This window comes from Cryptomeria japonica, chromosome 8, assembly GCF_030272615.1.
Source record: "Cryptomeria japonica chromosome 8, Sugi_1.0, whole genome shotgun sequence".
NCBI classification, from domain to species: Eukaryota; Viridiplantae; Streptophyta; class Pinopsida; order Cupressales; family Cupressaceae; genus Cryptomeria; species Cryptomeria japonica.
The window spans coordinates 531,781,633-531,806,688 of record NC_081412.1 but is presented as its reverse complement, the minus strand read 5'-3'; positions in this window follow the sequence as shown (position 1 = coordinate 531,806,688).

The window sequence follows — 25,056 nt, the reverse complement described above, 5'->3', positions numbered from 1 at the left end:
GCATTTAGCTTTGAGGGATAAAATATTGCCATCAACATCAATCATTTCTCCAGAGATGGTTTTCTTGTTCCAGAAAATTGCAACCCCTCCAGATGCTCCATTCGAGCTACTGCCGCAAACTCCTCCAATTTTAAAGAAGTATAATTTCTCCACTTTCTCTTTACTCATTTTGGTTTCCTGTACCAGGATAATATCAGGATTTTGATCTCGAATGAGGTTCTGTAATATATCCTATTTATTGAGACCATTTAGGCCTCTGATGTTCCAAGATATAACCTTCATTTGGAAGCCTGAGGGCAGGATTCCTTTATAGTTCACTACCTCCCATCAGCTATGTTTTGCTTTCTCTCCTGGTCCCTATGCCATTTCATAGTTTTATGTCCCGGTGGGGATCTTGAAGCACCAAAATCAGCCTTGGACCTGGTTCTGGTTTTCACCCCATTAAGGCCTCCTAGCTTCTTAGTTTTTATTTTCTTTCCATTTCCTGTTATGTTTTCTTCTTGTTCCACTCTAGTCTCATCTTGCATATTACTCCATAGTTTTCCTCTTTTCTGGGATGATGTATGCGTATCAACTCCAATATTTTGGAATAACGCATTTAAATTTACCTGAGGCGATCCAAACTTGTTGCTCCTTCCAAGTTTAATTTCATGTTCTTCAAATTCATCTAGGCACTGTTCATCTTTTTTTGGTATAGAATCTCAAAAGACCTCATGATGAGAGTCAGTGATATTCTCAATCTCACCATCTTCAAGTGTCTCTCCATTGATTTCATTCTCCTTCTCCTGTGTCTGTAGAGTCTCAAAGGTATTGATTATTTTGATCTCAAGCTCCCTAATTTCATTCTTTTTATTCTCCTTCATAGGGGGATTCTTAGGAAGGTCAATTCTATCTCCTTCTAATGGTTCTGGTATATTGACAGAGCTTCTACTTTTTCCTTCTAACTTGTTACCTTCTTTGTTATTATTCTTTTCTTTCCAGACCTGTTTGTGGGTATTTGTTATCACAGGTTTTTTAGGGTTGCTGGGACAAGCCTTAGCCCAGTGACCAGCTTTTTTGCAAGAAAAGCACACAAAGGGGAGTGATTCAAACTCTATTGACTGTTCCCATAATCCAAGTTTGGAGCTGATATCAATAGTGCTAGGAAGGTCTATATTTTGTGAGATATTGACACAGATACACACATAAACCAATCTCTTGCAAGCTGTTGTTATTGGATCTATTGCAACAAGCTGCCTAAAGGAGTTGGCGATTCCTGAGAAAACATCCTCCACCTAGTATTCCAACAGCAAACCTGGCAGCCTTACCCAAACCACAACATTTTCAAAGAAAGAGTCATTGAGTTCCATGTTAGGAGACCATTTTCTCATAGATAAAGAAGATTTACCAAACATCCAGGGACCACCACTTAAAGAAGCTTCCATATCTTCCCAAGAGAATGAGAATACAAAAAAGCCTCTAGGTAGGGCAGAGACATCAACCTGACTTTTCATTCTCCATTTTCTCTTAATAAAAGACCTTACATCCTCAATATTAGGTCAAGGTCCAACAAACTTCCCCACCAAAGAAAAAGTCATTAAAGAGATGCTATGATTGATAACTAAATCAGGAATCTCAATAGCAAGTTTACCCATTTTATTATCTGATATATGTTTCACAAAGGGGAAAGATGATTTACCAGTCAGTTTTCCAGATGCTTTCCTTGCAAAAAGACTACTCCAGGGTTTGGAAACTTGCCCCTCCTTGATATTTTCTGAGTCAACTTTCATCTCCTCGGGGCTTGATTCTTAGGAGTCTTTCAACTGTTTGTGGTCAAGGGGAGGGTCTCGTAGCCGTGGGTCCCCATCCTATCTCCCATCCTCATCATCCATTGTTTGTCCTTGAGTTACAGTGGATTCAGAACCAGAGGATCCAGCCTCGTTGTTCCCTCCATTTCCTGATTTCAAATTTCCACATGCAAAATCTAAGTTAAAGTGCAAGCACATGCTAAATTAATTAATTCAATCAATTAATTAATTAAATCATTTATCTCTCCAATCTCTATTTCCATCCTCTAGTTAGATTTGTCATCCTCTTTATTTCCTCCAATCACCCTTTTTCTTCCTTCAGTTAGCTTTTTCTCAATCAGTTGACTCAATTAATCTATTCAATCTATTCTGTTTCACCTCCAAATCAGAAGTTCAACTATCAATTTTCATGTGAGCTCACCTGAGTTCCACCTCTTGATCAATATGTTCCACCTTTCAATCAATCTCATCTAAAAATCTATAAATTGAGAATTCAATCTCCATTTTCAATAATCACGAACTTTGAATCTTTGTGTCAGTTGCAGGTTGCCAGCGCAATATCTGAGAGCCACCATACCACAAAGAAAAGAAGAGCAATGGAAGTCATGATGCACAATAGGGATTTATATTGTTTAATTTTAGTCTATTTTGCATCTATTTCATTGGTTTTGTGTTCGAATTGCTTAGATAGTTAAGGGATTCATGATTTTCCTTATTTCCTATTTAGCAATGATGAATTTGAGCATAGCATATTTTGGTGAACCCGATGTGAACAACAACTAATTAACCTTCTTTGTTTTCTGTGTTATTTTTGCAGATCATACGGATTTTTTTCTTTTTTGTAGATTTTAAACGGATTTCAAAAAAGATCTCTTCATCACGCATTCACGGTTGCATCATTACGCAATCACATAGACAAGGCTATGCAATCAACCAAATAGGGTTACGCATTTGTGCGAAACCCATAACACAATCGCCCTTACAAGATTACGCAATCACTAACACAAGATTACACAATCGCTCTGATACTATCATGCATTCAGTTTGAATATTTCTGTTATGATAATTCTGTTTTTATTCCTTTTCTGTTCTCCAATCTGTTTAATTCTGCATGAAATTGATTAAATCTGGAAACAAATTATTTTTATTACATGTTTTTATAACAGTTTACGACATGTAAGGTACAATTTAGGATTTCAGGTGCTAGAAGGACAAAGGAGGAAAGAAGCCAGGCCAGATGCCATTAGAGAATTATCAAAGAAAAAAAGAAGATACAAGATTTGGATGACCAACTAGCTATCAACAGATACAATAGTTTAGTTCTCTCACATCGGGTGAAATATGATATGGTTAACATTGAATGGATGATGAGAGACCTAGCTAGAGCCTCACAATCTGTTTTGCAGGTTTCTGATCAAAATTAGCTTCAATCTTTATTTTTTTTGTGTTATTCGCTTGTGTATCTCACAATCACCTTATTATCATCACACAATTAGTCTGTTAGGATCACGCATTATCTCTGTCAGAATCACACAATCGATCAGACAAAATTATGCAATCGCCTATGCAGGATCACGCAATCGCATAGGTATCATCATGCATTCGTTTCTATTAGATTTGGGTTCTCTGTCTTCTGTTGATTTGAGTGTATTACTAATCATCTGTTTGCAGCCTATGGTGAATTTATAGAAAGGATCGAATTAGTATTAGATCAATTGCACTCATGCTCTCACACTTCAATTTGGGCTTAAAATCAACATTGGTTAAAATTGACATGCATGTATAACACTTCAGTTTGGGCTTAAAATCAACAATGGTTAAAATTGACATGCATGCCTTCACATTTCAGTTTGGTGTTTAAAATTGACATGCACATGCGTATTCAACACCTCAATTTGGGCTTTAAAATGAATGTGAATCAGGCCACACATAGATTAAATAACATTTGATTTTGTTAAAGGAAAGAATTTTTTATCGTGTTTTGGGTGGACCTATTGTTGTAATAACTACCTTTCCACCTGCCTTCGGGGTCTTGGGAGAAAGGAAGGAGGTGACAATGACACTCAATTTTATTTTATTTCAAGTAGAGAGGGGTATCTTTGACTGGGGATTTCATCACCTCACAGAGGTACGTCAAATTGGGATGTGTTGGGGATATCATCTCTCCCAACACACTCTTGAGCGGGTTTTTTGAGTCACTAAATAAATATACTTGTCAAGCGGCTAGAGTGTTGAGTGAATTCGACGTATGTGGGGGCTTTCCCTGCATTGATAAGATCAACTAAAGTCTTAAGTGGTTTGCTTTGAGAATTCATTGTTGGATCGGGACCCCTCAAAATTTTACAATAAGAACCAACTTAGTAGCCCAAAACCCTACATTCAGTGATTCTGGGAGTGCGGATCGTACCCCATAGATACCCTTCATGTACCTTACATTATGATACAAAAATCCCTCAGTTATAAGATCTTTGGATCTTCGGGGTAAGAGAGATTGGCATGCCCGAGAAGTGTGTGCCATGGAGTGGAGCCAGTGCTGCCAGACTCTCTATTTGTTCATTTTGTTTCGGTATTTTATTGTAAGAGCCTCATTTGAATGGTTTCCAATTTCCAACCTAAGATTGTCTTCTGTGTCTTTTTATGTATCGTTGTAACAAACCAGTATTGAGTCAGCTATTTGGGCTATTTCAGGCCCTATCCTGCGTATCTCTGAACTTTCTGAGATTGTTTGAAAACCAGTTCAGTTAGCTATATTTACCTCCAAACAATTATTCTTAGACTTGGAAGCCACAAAACTTGTCCTACACACAGAAATTACTAAAAACAAAGTCCATTTTTTGAAATGTCAAAACTCAAAGGTTTATACACTTGTGACCATAGAAAATCCTTGCATAGTCCTCATTTACATCCTTACTATCATCCTAAGTCCTTGCATAGTCCTCATTTACGTCCTTACTATCGTCCATAGTCCTTGCATAGTCCTCATTTACATCCTTATTATCATCCTCAGTCCTTGCAAAGTCCTCATTATCATCCTCATATAAGTCCTTTTCTAGACCTTATATACATCTTAGTCCATCATCATTTACATAATCATCCTACAAATTCATAGCATGTGTCTTAATGGGTCTCCCAGGTGATGGTTTGCTCCCCTTCGAGCAACCTAATCTAGTTCCAAACAATGGTCATCGAGAAATTATTGATGGTCTAGCTAACTTAGCTTGGGAATCAAGGAGAAATGCACCTCAGTATATAGGAGTCGAGTATGAGATAAATATCGAGTATAAAATTGCCCGTAGGATTGATAGAGAAATTGTTACAGAATGTTTAAGAGAAGAACTTGAAAAACTTGCGTTGTAGAAATCTCAAAATACTCAACAGGTCTCACATCCAAATCCTCAATAGAGAGTTTAGTCTGGTCTTGCATATCCCATACTTAGGTCTAGAGTCTAGTATTAGTTGTCATCTTACATAAAGTTCTTAAACCACCCTCACATAGAAGTCTTAAATGCTCATCACAAAGTCACAAGGCAAAAGGTATAATGGACCTAAAAAACGATCAGTCTATAAACCCAACTTGGAATATGGGCATATCAACTAGTCAACAGTCAAATTCTCAGGCAATGCCCACAATACATGAACTACAACAACATTTAACATGATAAGAGATTGAATCAGCTCAACAATACCCACATGTCCTTATGATCTTAGATGCACTTATACATAGTGATAGGGACAAATATCACTCGTTGTTACTACAAAATGGGGCGAAATTACCAAAATATTTTGATGTCACAAAAATGTTACCACTAGGAAATACTCTAGGTCAATATAACAGTCAAATATCGCATATAACACAAATGCAAACAACAACCTCCAATTTTCCTTAGAATGCACCTATACAAACAAATGTCAGTTCAAACACGAACTCTCAGTCGAGTGCATCATCTTCAACAATAAATGTTAGCCCACCAACACAGACCATACCGATAATATCAGGTGTCTCAGCACCTCTTCAAACACAGATTCCTCATACAACAAGTGCAACCCAACCTCCGGTTTCCTATTCTATAGGATCAACATATAGTCCTCAAAATGCAAATCTAGGTCTTACCAATACAACAAATACAACTCAGCCAAACATGGGTTCACATATCACTTATTTCATAGTACCTAGTGGAACGTACAACACACAAAATTATAATCATGGTACCTTCCAACAACCTCCTAGTTATGCTACCATGAATCCTTTTGTGGGACATACATAGACACAAGGTGTACCTTTCACCCAAACAGATATTGTGACACAACAATTACAGAATTTGCAACAACAAGTGACAACTATGTAGATCGGTAATGATAAAAAGAGCTACACAATGCAGGACTTACGTCCTTATCCTTTTGATCATACTTTATACATGCCACCTTTCCCACCAAATTTTGAAACACCAAAATTCGACAGATATCGAGGGAAAGGTGATCCTAGAGACCACATCAGAGAGTTTTTTATGACATGCATAGAGGTTGCAATAGAAGACACTTACCTAATGAGGTTGCTTCCTAAAAGTCTAGGAGGCTCAGCCTTAGAGTGGTTTTCACATTTACCACCAACTATCACATCATGGGGAGAATTAGCTTAACACTTTATTACAAATTTTTCACATAACATTGAAATCCTAGTCACTTTAATGGACTTGTGTGATGCAAAACAATATGAGAATGAAACATTTGCATCCTTCATACAATGATGGAGAGCTCTCTATAGGAGGTGCAAGACCATTATTCTAGAAACAGAGCAAGTGGATATGTTCACAGAAAACTTAATCCCTAAGATTAAATATCCGATACAAATGCAATGTTTAACCATATTTAAACAAATCACTGAAAAAGCTCTAAAGTGTGAGAAGAGACTAGTGGAACAAGGTCTCATTAAGTATGGCAACAACAACAACAATGATAAATCCAAATTTTGGTCAAAAAACAAAAATGTGACCAACGATGGTGTTGTAGATACCCGAATTTTGGTCAAAAAACAAAAATGTGACCAACGATGGTGTTGTAGACGCCCGAATTTTGGTCAAAAAACAAAAATGTGACCAACAATGGTGTTGTAGACACCTGTACTGTGAATAGAACTCAACTAGTTTTATCTTTAGGCACGAGTCAATCATTAAATCTACATACAGAGAATAACACTATCTCAACAAACATAAACATTATGCAAAACATGAACACAAAGTACCCCAGGGTAAATGCTCCAAGAAGGAATTACACACCTCTAGGGGAACCTATTGAATCAATGCTGAAAAAGTTAATACATACAAACATGATCACTTTGTCGGAAATAAGTGTATATGAACCAGGTCCTTTCAAACCTACATGGTGGAATGATAATGATTTATGTGATTATCATTGTACTAAAGGTCACAAAATGGCGAGTTGCTATAAGTTGAAAAACTTGGTCCAAGATATGATTGATCAAGGTGACATCACGATTGATACCGATAAAACTTTAACAAACATGAATCACACAATCTTTAAGGATCCATTTGTTAAGCATGACAAAGGGAAGGCTACTACATCAGGAACACAAGATAATATAGCTAACTACACAAAAGTCTCATACGATTATACTATTCATGCCATTAGCTCAGGAGATGTAGTAAAAAATGATTCACAAGAAACACTTGATAGAGATGAGAAATATCCAGAGATTCACAAAGATGATAACAAAATTTGCATGCTGTCAGAGACACCGAAATATGATGAAGACAAAAATCTTTGTCTCATGGACTAGGGGCATGACGAACCATTTCATTCAGGATAGTTTGAAGATGAACTTATAGCACATATCATGGATGTCAAACTTACACATGAAGACTATAAGAAGGGATATACCATAAACCTTGACAACACAGCATATGGTACAAATAGTTCTTGCACAAGAGATGATATAGTGGCTATGATCACAATAACTCCTAGAGATAGAGATAGTGCAGTAGTTACTCACAGATCAAATGTAACTTTACAAGGAGTACCACCAAACCTATCACCAATAGTAGGGACCTATAATATTATCGAGCAACTCAAGAAAACCCCAGCATAGATATCACTTTTTGAACTCTTGTGTATTTCACCCACCCATAAAGCCATTCTATACAAAGCACTTCAAGATCCAGTAGTGGACAAAGATATAGATGAAAATGCCTTCCAATACATGGTAGGGAATTTAGCACAAGGCACTCACATTGCATTCACTGTACAGGACATTCCTAGTGATAGACTACTCCATAATGATTCTCTACATCTAGAAGCTGACATACATAAGAGAAGAATTAGAAGAGTACTCATAGATGGACGAGTTGGTCTCGACATTTGTACTTTAAAGCTGGTTAAGGCATTGGGATATTTTGAGCTTCATATTAATTCATCAAAGAGAATAAATATCAAAGCATATGATGATGAAGAACGTCCCTCAAAAGGTATAGTAACACTACCTGTGCAAATAGGACCTATAACAATAGAGGTTGCTTTTCAAGTTTTGGACAGAGAACTGGGATATAACATGTTATTGGGCCACCCATGGATTCACACCATGCAAGCGGTACCATCGACATTTCATCAGTGTGTCAAATTCCCATATAACGACATTGAAATCACCATAAAAGGTGATCCAAATCCATTCCAACATGGTAATTACTTGAAAGAAAGTGTGGATAATCAGGTACCAATTAATCAAGAAGCACCTCTCACTACACAAATGGAGTCATTAACAATCACAGAAACATAGAAGAATGTTCCTACAACATCTTCTTTAAAGATAAAAGATATTGGTTGTGGAGAGTGTTCCATTTCAAGTACCTCAAAGGGACAACAATTGTCTCTCTCTCCTAGGTCTTTTGGGAAGCCTCAAAATGCACTAATGAAACAAGACAAAGGAAAGGAAATTGTTAGATACTTAGACTCATGCTCTTTCATTAGATGGGATGACTTACAAGAAGAATCTCTGAATGAAGATGTCAATCATTGGATATACAGAGAAGAAGATGACATGACAATACCTAGGATACCCCTAGATCAGTATGGCAATGGGTTCAAAATGCTCCAAAAACATGGATATGATGGTACTAGAGGCTTGGGATTATAGAAACAAGGAAGATTAGAACCCATTTTTCCTAACGACAATCTAGGGAATCAAGGGTTAGGGTATAAGCATGTACTACATATCACGGAAGCAAGACAGTGCACCCTAGATATACTAGATAAACCAATGAAACTGTCAGACTGCATATCTCAGAGACAGTTGTTCACGCGAGTATGTCCTTCTTCATCTCAAACAAGAAACCAAGTACCAACATCGCCTAGTGCGGAATAAATGGTGAAGATATGAGACAACTCCTACAAGAACCTATCACTGACTCACAAAACAATACAGTTCCTGAAACAACCACCCAAGCAAATGTGGTAACAAACATAGGTTTAGCACAAGTAGATGAACCTAATCCCTAGTTATTATCAATACTTTTACCATGGGAAATGACTCAAGATCAACCTAATGAATCAGATGAAGAAAGACTGCAACGACTTATACCAGGCTTACGAAGGGTTACTACTGTGGAAAGGTGACCAACCGATCTACAACAAAATCAAAGGTAGGAACAAGAGGAGATAAGTGATAATACCTCAGAAGATGAAACATGCATTGAAAGTGAGATAGACTCTCACGACTATGAGTTCTTATCACTCCATGATTCTATCCCATGAGCAAGTGTCATGCTAAGGTATTAAATAAAGCCTATAAAAGATGAAAATACACCAAGTCATTCAAATAATCAAGTCTTCATGTTATCGGAATCTATTATGATAGAAGGGAGTAATGACTTACCCTTTATACACTCACACTTGATTGATTAGGGGCAAGAAGGAAAACCAACTCTGGATTAGTTTGAAAATGATGAAGCCATTGTAGAATTCCTTAGAGTCAGAGAGGGATTTCCACAAGGTGATCACAAGGCAGGATTTGTTGTAGACCTAGATAGGATGACATACTTTGGAGAGGCAAGTAACTCTATCACAGAAGATATAGATCAAAATAACTATAATGGCAAGAGCAAGTTAGGTAACCTCCCCCATCCAAAGAGAAAATTCAGCATTGCTTATAGAAGAAACTAAAGAGGTAAACATAGCAGAAGGAGAGGTTATACATAATATCCACATGGCAAAATCATTAAAATAGGAAGAAGAAACAAGTTCATTCATTTTGCCAAACAACATCCTATAAAGTTCACTTGGTCCTATGCGGATATGCCAGGTTTAGATCTTGAGTTGGTGTTACATCATTTACCTTTGCTACCAGGAGTTAAACCATACAAGCAAAAATTGAGAAAGATACATCCACAGATTGCATTACTAGTCAAAACAAAACTCCAAAAGCTGCTGGATGTAGGTTTCATTTGACCTATCGACTATGCAGAATGGATATCCAACCTAGTACCTGTGACTAAGCCCATAGGTAGAATAAGGATTTGTACTGATTTCCGGGATCTAAACAAAGCTTGGCCTAAGGATGATTTCCCATTACCCAATATCGATATGATATTTGACTTAACAGCTGGGAATGAAATGTTATTATTAATGGATGGTTTCTCTGGATACAACCAGATTAAAATTGCACCAAAAGTTCAACATAAAATGGCCTTTACCTATCCATGGGGAACATATTGCTGTGATGCCGTTTAGACCTAAAAATGTAGGAGCAACATACCAAAGGGTCATGACAACGCTATTTCATGACATGATCCACAACATAATGGAAGATTATGTGGATGACCTACTAGCTAAATCATAGACAAGAGAAGGTCACCTTATGGTCCTTGCACAGATATTTGATCGGTTAGAGTAGTACAATGTCATGCTAAACCTAAAGATGTGTGTGTTTGGTGTAATAATAGGAAAACTGTTAGGGTTTATCGTGTCTAACAAAGGAATTGAAGTAGACCCTGCCAAGGTCAAATCGATCATAGATATGCAACCTCCATCAACACTTCAACAATTAAGAGGGTTACAAGGAAGACTGCAATCCATAAGGAGATTCATAGTGCAGGTGGCAGATAAATGTCATTCATTCCAGCATTTACTCAGGAAAGGAGTTACTTTTAAATGGACAGAACAATGCCAAGAGGCTTTCCAATCTTTAAAAGATTATCTTCTAAACACACCAGTGTTAGTCCCACCTACTCCAGGAAAACCTTTATTACTATATATATCAACGATAAACTCAGCTCTAGGAGCTTTGTTGGCACATCATGATGAACAAGGAAAAGAAAGAGTTGTCTACTATATAAGTAGAACCTTGATCGGTTATGAGCTTAATTACACTCCTATAGAATGAGCATGTTTAGCCGTAATGTTCGCATCTCAAAACCTTAGACATTACATGTTGAGTCATAAGGTGCAACTCATTGCATGCTTTGATCCATTCAAATATCTGTTAAGGAGAGCGACATTGATTGGGAGATTAGCTAAGTGGGTCATGATTTTGAGTGAGTTTGATATAGAGTATATGGACAAAAAGGCCATCAAAGGACAAATTATAGCAGATCAGTTAGTAGAGGCTCCTTTACAAGACAGTCACCCATTGATCATAGAATTTCTAGATGAATCAGTATTTACATTGACAACATCTATAATGTGGAAATTATACTTTGTTGGGTCATATGCAAATCATGGATCTAGAGCTAGGATTATGTTCATCACCCCTCAAGGTGATTCTATCCCTAAGTCATTTAGGATAAATTTTCCATGTACAAACAATATAGCTGAATATGAAGCTGTCCTCATAGGACTTCGTACAACTGTGCAGTGGAGAATAAAAGAATTATAGGTCTATGGTGACTCGCAACTGATTGTGAACCAAGTCAATGATGACTACAACATGAAAGATAACAAACTCCTACCTTATAAGAAAATGGTAGAAGATTAGAAAGAGCATTTCAACAAAATCACTTTCAAACAGATTCCAACGATACAAAACAAGGTAGCTAATGCCATGGCTATAGTAGGGTCTCTTATAAATATGCCTAATAATGAAACTTAGTTTGAGTTTATTATAGAACAATTGATGATACCGAAATATGAGATTAATTCAACAAAATATGTATGTGCAATTGTGGGTCCAGAATCCCTGTGGTACAATGAGATATATGCATATTTACACACTCAGTACATGTATCTGGATTTGTCTAGAAATCAAAAGAAGACTCTTATTCATCAGGCATCCAGACACACTATTATTGTTGATACATTGTATAGAAAGGGATTTGATGGAACTCTTCTATGATGTCTTGATGAAAATGAAGCACAAATTGCTTTAAAAGAAGTCCATGATGGAATTTGTGGGGCGCATCAACGTGGTCCAACATTATCAAAGAAATGGCTAAGAACAAGATATTACTGGCCAACTATGGAAAAAGATGCCTATAAATATGTGCAAAAATGAAAGCAATGTCAAATGCATGGAGATCTCATTCATGCACCAGCACAAGATCTTCAACCTATCACATCATTGTGGCCATTTTCACAATGGGGATTAGATCTAGTGGGTAAAATCAATCCTACTTCTTCCAACGGGCATAAATTCATCTTAACAGCTATTGAGTACTTTACTAAATGGGTTGAGGCAATTCCTCTTACATACACCACTCGAAAACAAATAGAAAAATTCATGCTCAGTTACATTATATATAGATATGGGATTCCAATGTGCATAGTGACAGACAATGGACATCCATTCAAAAATCAAGAAGTGAAAGAATTGTGTGACAAATTTTAAATAAAATAGAGATTTTCAACACCATATTATCTGCAAATCAATGGATAAGCAGAGGCAACAAACAAGACAATATTGAAGATCCTTAAGAAAGTTGTCACTGACACAAGACGAGACTAGCATCTCTAGTTAAATCCCACTCTTTGGGCTTATAGAACAGGAGTACGCACCCCTATAGGTGAAACACCATATTCCTTAGTCTATGGTACATAAGCTATACTCCCTATTGAAATAGAACTACCATCTCTAAGAGTCTCCTTAAAAAACATCGTATTAGAGGAAGACTATCGGGTGGCAAGATTACAAGAGCTAGAAACGCTTGATGAAAAGAGACAAACTATTTTCAATCATCTGCAAGGTTATCAGAATAGACTGAGATGGAGTTATAATAAATGAGTCAGCCCACAAACTTTTGAAGTGGGAGATCTAGTTCTCAAAGAGAACCAAAGGAACCTAGCGGGACGAGAAAATCCAGGGAAGTTTGAACCTAACTGGCTAGGTCCTTTATCATAACAAGGGTTATAGGCAATGGAGCATATAATTTGGCTACCATGGAGGGACCCTATGAACAACATGCACCTTAAACGATATTATACCTAAGGGTTGGGTTAGTTTAGGTTTTACTTTCCGCATTGCATATCATTTGATCTAAAGCACTGCATCGCATATAGTTTATTTTTCAAGCACATCATATTCACAATTTTTATAACATAAGTTTCTGCATTTTCATATAGCAACACCAATAAAATAAGGCAACTGTCCAAGTTTATCATATGTTTGCATCTAAGAGAAACAAGGGTCATTTCCTTTCTTAGATATTCGGACATGAAGTCTTTGAGTTCCTAAGATCATTCATTTTCAACATTACCCTGTGACGACGCTTTACTTGTGGTTGGGTAGTGATTTCACTATTTGAGACTTGTTAACCCAAAATCTATCAATTTCTATATCTCAAAACACATTAAGAAAATCTCCAATTCATTCCAGACACCTAGTTGATCATAGGACTAGTAAAATCTAAAATTCTACTTCAGCGCCGCTGTAATTATCACACCCAAGTAGGTTTCATTACTTACAAAGTCAAGGCAAGAAAAAAAAAAAAAGGCTATGCCAAATATTCATCTAAAAGCAAAAGAGAAATGGTATATAACTGAAATATCACACATACAAAGTGCGACAAAAATATTGACTATGGGAACATGCAAGTAATTCTATCAGGGTTATGAACACCTGCTGGCAATGGACCAATATTTGAGAAATTATAGTCTATAACCTCGTCGGAGCTCTAAAAGCTTGTTGGCAGTGAGGCTCTATTCAGGATTCTTTTGAAGTTATAATAATCCATGTAGCTAGTCATATAGGATGATAAGGATCTTTAGTGAACACAAGAGCAAGAATTAACTCATTTGCACACACATGGGCAAAAGAAGATCAAAGTTTCAAGAACCAATGGGAAATTTTTCCACGTCTCCATTTGTAAATCCTAGTCACTAAGTATGTTAATTTGGATGTTCCAAGGGACCTTAAGGATCGATTGAATGCTTATCTACTAAATGTTTTGTACCTCCATTTCAATTGGTGTATTACAAAATGCCAAACAAGCACAGTCATCCTTGTTCGAATAGGAAATGCACCTTCATCATGCATATTGCATTAACATAGGTCATGCCAAAAATTCATTCTCCACATGCATTTTGCAGATCATCATGTCATATAGGTTTGCACACTGGGGGCATAACTAAAAAATCCTAAAAATCGGAAAAAGTCCTGAAAAAATAAAAAAATAGTGGAAAACTTAAAATTCCAAAAACATTCAAATATGTGAAACACAAAATCCAAAAACATTGGAAAATCCTTCAAAAAAATCCAAAACATTCGGAAAGAGTAGTGAAAATACCAAAAACATTCACATAAAGTCCTTTGAAAAGAAACAAAAAATCAAAAACATCTGCAAAATGTCCTGAAAAAATCAATCAAAAACATTCAAATGTCGATCCACATAATCCAAAAACATCGAAAAAGCTCTTGGAAAAGAACTAAAAATCGAAAATCAATCAATCAAAAAAATTGCAATAAAATGTCTCGCAAGAAACAAATACCCTAGCAGATATCCAGGAAACGCTTCGCATGAAGTTAACAAAGGATATGACTATCCAGTCAAACATCTGTAATCAATTGATCAAACTGTCTTATCAATCGTATCATATCCATATCAAGTGATCATTATCTTGTCTTAAACAGAAGAGGATACACTTGAAATCAGACAGGTCGGTCTTAAACGGGGTCCGCAACTTTCTGAGATTAGACATTATCAACCATCACATCAAGCAACTAAGAACGAAGGCACAAGGTCAGTATAGTTGCTGAATTTTGTTCGGGTCAGTCTTTATCTTTTATCATTTGGCAACAGATTATGTTCCTATGCTACTCAAGGATGTCCACAAGTGACTAGAGGAGCCATGATGGGCATTATCTTTTTCTTTGTTTGTTGTTTGTGGTGTGAACCGATGAAGTTCTAGGGAAATTTCTCTAGTGGGTGTCTGTGATAGGAGCATTCAACTATTGAATGCCACACATACCTCGACCCCTAGTGTATTTCCCAGAATGGAGGGGTTCACTCCTTGTCTGCTACATGTTTGTTTCTTCAATGAGATATATTTACATCTTGGTTCCTTATACCCTGGTGTGCTAAGCTTCATTGTTCAAAAATAAAGTTCAGTGATGAATATATATCGCATAATAAAATAAATGACACAGGTTCGTGATTCATTCAATTTCATTCTCATCTCATATGTTTCTTGATAGTCTATTGATTTCCCATCTTCTGTCTAAATCATATTCTTTTCTCACATTATTCTTTCATCAATCTCTTCTTTCTTTCATCTTACTAACATTTCTTCAAAGTACATTTGAGTTAAAAATTTGTTCTCGCATTATCATACAAAAAATAAATCATATAATAATCATTGCATTCATAAACATCATTTATGCATCCATATCATTTCAAGATGCATCCATATAGTTTCAAAATGCATCCATATAATTCAAAAATGTATTCATATAGTTTTAAATTGCATTAAACCATTGCATTCATAAACATCATTAATAAATCATATAGAAATTATTGCATTCATAACATCATTCATAAATCATATAGACATACATCATATAACTCATAGCATCATTTAACATACATGGAACGTAAAGCATAATAGATCACCACAAAAAAAACAAAAACAAAAAAATGCATATCATATATATAACTCAAAAATGATAATGTGTGAATACAATAAACAAGCCCGAAGGCTCAGATAACATGATTAATGTCTCAACTGACACTGCCTCTATTAGCAGGTGAATCATGTCCACTAGCTAATTCTCTAGGATGTCGAGGTGGTCCCATAACACCACCACTGTTGGTCCTCCATGTGGAAGTCCTACTAGAACCAGAATGACCTCTAACAACACTAAAACTAGGAGTTCTCTGTCCCTCAAGTACAATGTCATAATAAAGTTGTCGATAATAAAAAGCCTCCTGTGCAGCATAATAAAGTCTGTTAGACTGACTCAGTGTATTGGTACCTGGAGCAAAGTGTTGATCATAGGAAGCCTGAATCATTTGTGACCATTTGACTACCTCATCTCTCTCCCTCTAGAGAGGATCCCTCTCAGTCTCTAATGCACTGCAGTCTATACGGTAAGCCTCTCGCTCGACATCTCATCTAGTGACCTCATCCTCTACACTCTGAATCCGCGCTCTGAGAATCTGCGGATCATTATCATCCTTGTCACCCACCTGTCCTCCTCTACCCTCTGTAGAAGGCACATCCTCCAGCTCTGGCATATCATCATCATCACCATCCTCACTGCTTGATGACCCTGAAGAATCATCATCATCTCCACTACTAGTAGACTCGGTGTCTCCACCAATGTCTATGTCCTCATCTCCCCCACCACCTCCCTCATCTCCCCCCTCCACTCCTCTCTCATCTCCCTCCTCAACTAATCCACCCCCCTCTCCTCCTCTAACTCTCTCCTCCATGTCTATCCTCAGGCGATGTCTAGGATGTCAAATCTGTTGTTCTTTAATCGAAACAACAGGATCGGTAAGTGAAATAGGCCTATGTCTGGCCCACCATGCATCATACTCTAATATAGTCCCTGGATCTGTTGCACCTCTACCCCAATCCCAAAGTAATGGCTGAAGAGCATCAAACTCAGTAGAAGCAACATGTGGCTATATACATACCCCCCAATCAAATATCTCCCAAGATACACGAGAAAAATACGCAGTAACCACCGGTGTAACCTATACCTCCCCGAACTATCTCAGTACCCATCCTGGAAGAGACATCTCAATAATCCGATGTGTCTTGAATGTCCTACCAATAATATATCTTTTCTTTCAACAGAAAGGCAAGTGCAATGTATCATCCGCCCAAATGGGGCAATCTAAGTATGGTCTCCAAAAGAAATGTTGCAAAATATCAAGTTGATGTCTCCAATACAAGGTGTTACCTGAACCCTTGTGTCTAATACCTGTTATGTACCTATAAGCATAAGGCTCACTAGGCTACAATTCATCATGAATAATAGGTCTTGGAATAGAAATGTGCTCCCATGCCCACGTTTGGAGCAATGTCACACCGCAACTGATAGATCGATATCTAAGGTATACAATGTCGTGCATCTGATAATACACCATGGTTAGAAGGCATGGACCCCAAGCATATACTTGTCGATGCACAATCATATTATGGAGCACTCTACCCCATCCAACTGGAAATCCATGACCTCATTTGTCAGGCATCAACAAACCACCGACGATACTGCATAATATGATAGTCAGATCATCATAGTCTAATCGAGCCCAAGGGATATCATATCAACCATTGATTTGTAAGTCCCTTATCTCACACTCAAAAAGTGCACACAAGCCAACAATGCCATCATCATGGTCATACACAACTCTCTCACCATGAATTAGAATACACAGTATATGCCATACATCCTCTAAGGTAATGGATGCCTCACCAGTAGGAAGATGAAAAGATCATGTCTCGGAATGCCATCACTCTATCAAAGTTGTAATCAAGGCCCTGTTGGTCGTAACCTCTGACATATTTAACAAATAATATAATGCAAGCTGTTGAATATGCTTGATCTCCTCCTCAAGTAAATCAACATGAAGATCAAGTCCACTAGGTCTGCTCTGGCAGCAGTATAATACTCCAATGTTCTCCTGCACAGAGAAAATATTGAAAAAATCAGATATCGGATCACAAGATCACAAAAATTTATCAAACGCATGCAAAAACCTTCACATACTATGTGAGCTTGAATTTCATCCTCAGAATGCTACCTGTAATAAGTTAGTTTCATAAAATACAAATGGAAATGCATACAGGAAATCCAAATTCCACCAATGAAACTACATGAAATACATACTAAAATAAAACATTATTTTACCTTCATGGCTTATGTCTCATTGTGTCCTATCTCCCCTATTCCTAGTTGCAGATGATGTGCTCTCAGACAATGCATTGTTGGCTTCCAAGATGGCATATGAAGAATGGAATGATAACTTGTAGTTAACTGACACTATGATATGAAAATACTACATGATTATGCTAAAATGATTATACTATGATGCTATATTGCTATTTGCTTCAAAAACTCACGGATGCATAAGATTAGCTTGCAAAATGCATTTGCAGTCTCTTGAAGTCTAACTTGAAGATTAACTCTCTCACCTGAAGCTCTTGATTTTATAGACTTTGAGAGGATAAGATGATGTGGCTTAGATCAATGGTCATGATTAGATCTACAGATTTGGATGGTTGTAAGCAAAGGTGAAGTTTGAGAGAAAGGGGGAAGGAGAAGACAAGTGTCACTCATCTCACCTTGACTGGTTTGCTGACTGAGGGAATCTAGGGATGGTTGGAGGAAATTTAGGCATGAGAGGACAAGTGGACTCAAGTCCTTCCTAAGATGTAGGGGGGTGTTGGAGAGAATATAGAAAATGGTTATGAAATATGTGTACGTACACAATTTTCATTAAGTTTTGGAAGTTGGAGATAAATGATAAATTAATATTTAAGAAATATTAATTTCTTTAGCCACATGTTTGATGAGTTGGAAAAGGGAAGATGAAGTGGAGATGGAAGAATGAGTTGGATAAGGGACTAAATAATTTAGAAATTATTTAATATTTGAGACTATAGGATAGGAGAATAATCATTAAATATTGGATATTGAATTGTTTGGAGGAGATAATTAAATATTAGATATTTAATTAACTTGGTTAAAAGAATAATTAAATATTAGATATTTAATTAATTAGAGGAATAAGATAGATGAATTAATTAATAAAATATTAATTAATAGAAAGACATGAAAATGAATTAAATAAATTAATCTTTTCAAATTAACTATTTAATAGAAAAATAATTATTAAATAAATATAAAATATTTATTTAATTGCTCATAGCCAATTTTTATGTGTATACATTTTGCCCCTCTTTGAAATGATGTGAAAACAACATTGTTTCAAAGATTAAATCAAGTCTCGATAATGCCTGATAGAAATTGAAAATCCTGATTGTGTGCCCCCTCAAGAGATTGATCGTGAAATTATCGCAAATTCTGGTTTGAACGATTAATCTCATGATAATTGATAAAAATTTAGTCAATTAAATTCATTTTTAAAAAACAAATTAAATTTCCCCATTGAAATTAATTACTCTTCAAAATAGTAAATATAAAATTAACCAAGGCTAATTTTAACTTCATTGTTATCCTTGTCAGCTTTTTTTTTGAAAATATTCTTGCTGAGGTGGCAAAATGGTGATTCCGGTGGAGTGTCATCAATTTGAGCGAGTTCGGCATTACCAGCGACCTATCGAGTATGGGTATCCGGTATGTATCTTATCCTGAGCCTTGTTTTCAAGTTTTAATTCAAAGTTTCATGTTTTTAGGCGCTTTTTTGGATTTTTTTTATTTTTTCGACATTATTTTAGCGCTTTTGTAGTTTGTTTTAGCACATATGCAATTAGGTTTAGTGCAAATTCTTATATTAGCACATATTCTCTGTATGTTAAAGCTTATGTTCAAGATGTTAGCACATATGCATAGGGTAGCACAAATGCATTGTTTGTTAGTGCATATGCCTAGAAAGGTAGCGCTTTTGCATGGATTAGTGTTTATGTTTATAGTTTTAGCGCTTTTGTTAAAAAGGATAGCGCATATGCTCTAAGTTAGAGCATTTGCATTTAGTTTTAGCGCATTTGTTGTAGTTTGGCGCAAATGCTCAATAGGATAGCGCTTTTGCTTAAATTGATATTTTTGATAAGTGCAAAAGCTAAAAATCACTTTGATAAGTAGATTTAACATGTAATACGTAGTGATGATGAAAATTGAGACTTGATTGAGTGATTGCATGCCTAATAGATTAATAGATAGGTTGATTGATTGATTTGATTGATATATTGGATCGATATATTTGATTACTTTGATTAGCTTGATTGATAGATTTGATTGATGGATTGGATCGATTGAGTAGCTCTAAGAAACTGATTTAGTTTCTAATGTAAGAGCTTAGCAGAGTTTTTTAGTAAACTCAATGTTTGATAAAAAACCATGATGGATAGGTTTTAAAATGTTTTGATAGCATAAGTTGCTTCAATTTGATTTGATAGATAGATAGATTTGATGATTCAATTTGATTTGATAGATAGATTTGATGATTCAATTTGATTTCTCTTGACAAAATAGGAGAAACTTGATGTTCTCCAGTGTCGAGAGAAATTACCAGCGGTGCATCATTTAGTTCCAGAGCTTGCCCAGGCTGAGATTAGACACATAGATGCCTGTGGTTTACGCCATTTGTTATATATGGCTAAGATTACACATAACAAAGGTTTGTTGACAGCATTGGCTGAGAGATGGCACAACGAGCATAACACTTTCCACCTGCCGACGGGTGAGATTAGTGTGACTCTGGAGGATGTCTACAGGATTCTGCATATCCCAGTGACTGGCGAGCTAGTGTAGTATGATTATCAGGATCGGGTTGGGATAGAGGCTTGCTGAGTTGTGTTTGCTGATGAGAGCATTGGTAGAGTAGAGATCCGATGGGTTGATATGGTGATGTATTACGAGGCTCTTCCTGTTATTCTTGCTAGTTTGATTGCAGGATTTATATGTCCTGATAGGAGATCATGAGGTTTTTCTGTTGTATGGGGTGAGATTCTCCTTAGTATGATTCAACATCGTACTCGATATGCGTGGGGTGTTTGCATGCTGGCACACTTATATCATGATCTTCATTAGCTAGTTATGATGAGAGTGCGAGTTTATCTACTGGATGCACTTTATTGCAGATCTGCTGCTGGGAGCACATTGCTGTTACTCGGCCTATCCATCACAAAGTTCGTGGAGAGAGGCAACCATATGTATATTTCTATGCAGGTATCCTTACTCAGCATAAGCTGGGTAAGATGGAGTATTGGCATTGGGTGCTTGATTCATTGGACAACATCACTTGGAGACCATATCTTGATTGTGAGCCATGGATAGATGACTCATAGACATTACCATTCATCATGCAGAGTAGATATCTCATTGGGCGGACACTGTTCATTTTTGAGCGACAGTTGATTGGTCAGATTTTGAGACAGTTTGGTATCATCTAGCCTCTGCCTACTGGTGTGACGATATATGCTCGGTTGTATAGAAATAGGTGAGATTGGGGACCGTTGTTGTCATTTGAGATTGCTCATGCAGAGTTTGTTGCTACTCCAAGAGTGGCTTATGATATGAGATTACATATTCTTGATCTTGGGGTTAGTGCAGATTATGCCTAGTATATATTAGCTCATCCATTTCCTTGCATTACTGATCTAGCAAATCCTCCTCCTAGTTTAGGAGATGATGAGTATGACTCAGATGATCTAGTTTCTAGGGGACACAGATGGAGATGAGAGCTTAGAGCTGCTCATGAGGCTGGGGGAGGTGGAGATGATGGTGGGGATGGAGATGGTGGTGGTAGGAGACCTGGACAGAGGGGAGGTCGATTAAGAGTCCGTGGAGGACCATTTGGACCAGCTGGTAGGATTGAGAGACCACATCCTATGGGTGAGAGAGATGTTGGACGGATTGAGAGAGAGCATGGCAGGACTGGTATGAGATCACCGAGAGGGTTGCCATTGACAAGAGGTAGGGTGACTGGACTGGATGGGGATTGCAGGAGAGGCATTGATTTTGGACAGATTCAGCCAGATCCTCGAGTTATTGCAGCACATGGTGGAGATGATGAGGATCCTAAGGATCATGTTCCCCTGATTAGATGATAGGTGCAGAGAGTTACTCAGACCGATATTCCAGCAGTTGGACAAGTTGGTGGTGAGGGGATTGAGATTCATGCACCACAGTAGGATGTACCAGAGCAGGTTGCACCAGTGCATGATATGCTAGATGTGGTTATACCAGAGCATGATGTGCCAGGGCAAGATACTATTGACAGTCTGAGAGCACAGATTGATCAGGTTCGAGCATAGGTACAGACTCTTATTACTGAGCGAGATAGAGCTATTAGGAGACAACAGGATACACAGGGTCTTCTTGATCATATTCAATAGGTTGGATCAGGTACTCTCTCGATAGATACTATTAGAGCACTAGTTCAGGCCGCGAAGGAGACTTCCCACTGGCAATGATGATATGAGGAGGCAGTTGCAGAGAGCCAGAGAGTAGGTAGTTATCATACCACCATGCTGATGGATACTAGCAGTGGTGGGGTCATGGGACCTCCTCAGAGGAGTGGGGATCATGGGAGACAGGCATCTGGAGGATCTTCTTGCCCACAGCCACAGAGATGGACAGAGTCAGGTGGGAGTGGTACAGGACAAACTTGACTTGATTTGTATTTGATGAGGCATTTGTATTATTTATCTAATATCTTTGTATACTTGGACTTTTATTGTTTTATGATGATCTATATGCAGACATGGACTCTATATGATGATGATGATTTATATGCATGTTACTCTATTTGATGATGATATTTATGCTTTGATGATCTATATGTATGTTATTCTATGTGATGATCATATGGATGCAATGATTATATGTTTTTGTTTTGATTTTTGATTTTTATGATCTTGGATGCAAATAAAAATGATTACTATCTTAAATGATGCAAATGTAATGATCTACATGGAATGCAAATGAATGATTGATTTGCTTTTGATTTATGATTATGTAAATGCAAATGATCTATATGAAATATTTTTGAGTTTTTATGTAATGTTTATGATGATTATGAATCTAAGTGCAAAGATGCAACTAAATGATTGTTATAAAATGATAATGCAAATAATAATGATGATACACTACATGATAAATGAAATGCACGTAATTAAATGCAAACTAATGCAATGATAAAATACAACTAAATGAAATGAATGATGATTAAAATGATTCTAAGAAATGAATGCACCTATAATGATTAAATGTAAATTGTTTTTGTTTGTCCAAGTATACTCAATCTTTATTTATGACCGTTGATCTGTTTAATGAAATGATATGCTTATAATGCAACTGACAAATGAATGCTTATAATGCAGATGAATAATGAGCTAATGAAATGATCTAACTAAAAATGATACTACCAGTCTTCATATGCGATCTTGTAACAGTGATTGATTTCATCATTGAGCTTTAAAATGTTGTAATAAAATACAAGAAACTTGACATAATGATTCAAGATGACCCGAGTATTCCTTACATGGATTTTGATATAGCAAGTTAATATAAGAAGCTTGATATAATGGATCAAGTTGACCTGAGTATTTCTTGCAGAACAGACAAGGAGTATCTCCTTTCATGCATGAATTGGAACATCCTCCTTGATCTTTTGCTGATAATATCCTAAGACAAGTTCATACCGTAGTAAGAGATAAACCATAGACAGCAATCAAAGAAAATAATCATGCCCCATCATAGCTTCTCTAGTCATGGACATCCTTGAGTTGCATAGAGTACATGATTAGCAATAAAATCAAGATATAAAGACTGAATCATGCATGTCATTCACATGTTCTTATGGTCATTAACTAATATAATCATCTTAATGAATGATCTTTGATAATCCTTTATAGCTTGCTGGTTGATTCTTCATTTTCTAAGTTTGACAATTCAGTTGTTATGAAATGCCTTGATTTTCATTGCTTTGTTGCTTTTTATCTATTTCAAAACCCTAGATGTTTTTGGATTTTCTAAGTTTTTCGAATGTTCTTGGATTTCAAAGATTCAAAAGATCATCTTAGCAAAAGGAATTAGGATTTTTCCCCTAGTGGAAACAAAAATTTATTATGGATGTATGAATTGATCAAGATCCAAACCACAACGAGATACAAATGCAGATTTGATCGATGCTGATAAAATCTAAGATAGTGACTACGACAAGTATGTCAAAGATTGGTTAACTATTGGTAAGCTGCATATTTCTTGCTAAATGGTTCAAAGCAATGGATGCGAAAGATGGAATGGATAAGCTAGCGATAGATAGTAACGATAGATGCGATAGGATGGAGTGGATAGGTGCGCAAAGAGATCTCATAGATGGAGGAACTCACATTTTTCTAGATAGCGCCTGTTTACCAGGTTTTCACCATCTAAATTTATTGCATTTTTTTGGATTTTATATGCTTTTTATTGATTTTTTTAAGGACTTTATATGCTTTTTATTGATTTTTTCAGGACTTTATATGCTTTGTATTTCTTTTTTTAGGACTTTATATCTCAAGCATAGAATTTATTGAGATGGATAGAATTGATAGGTTCATCAAACCAATCACCTTCAGGGGTAGATAACTTGTATGCTCTTGATCCATATGTTGCTACTATGACAAAAGGTCCTAGCTAATTTGGTTCAAATTTTCCCTTCTTTTCTCGGTCTTGTTGATTTCTTGGATTCTCCCTTAGAACTATATTTCCAATCTGGAAAATACATGGCTTGACTCTGTGGTTATAGCTTCTTTCCATTCTTTGTTGGTATACTTTCAAATGTTCTGTTGCATTTTGGCAATGTTCTTGAATTAGTTCTAGTTCTTGGAGTCGAGAGACTCGTTGTTCTTCTTCTGGTATAAGACCGTGCAAGGATACACGTAGAGAAGGTATCTCTACTTCTATAGGTAATATAGCTTCTGATCCATAGACCAAACAATATGGAGTTGCCCCTGTTGGAGTGCGGATGCTAGTTTGGTATGCCCAAAGAGCAGGATTTAGCTGAATGTGCCAGTCTTTTCCAGCTTCATTTACTGTTTTCTTCAAGATTTTCAAGATAGTTTTGTTTGATGCCTCAGCTTGACCATTTCCCTATGGATAATATGGAGTAGAGAACCTATGTTGGATATGAAACTATTCACATAGTTCTTTCACATC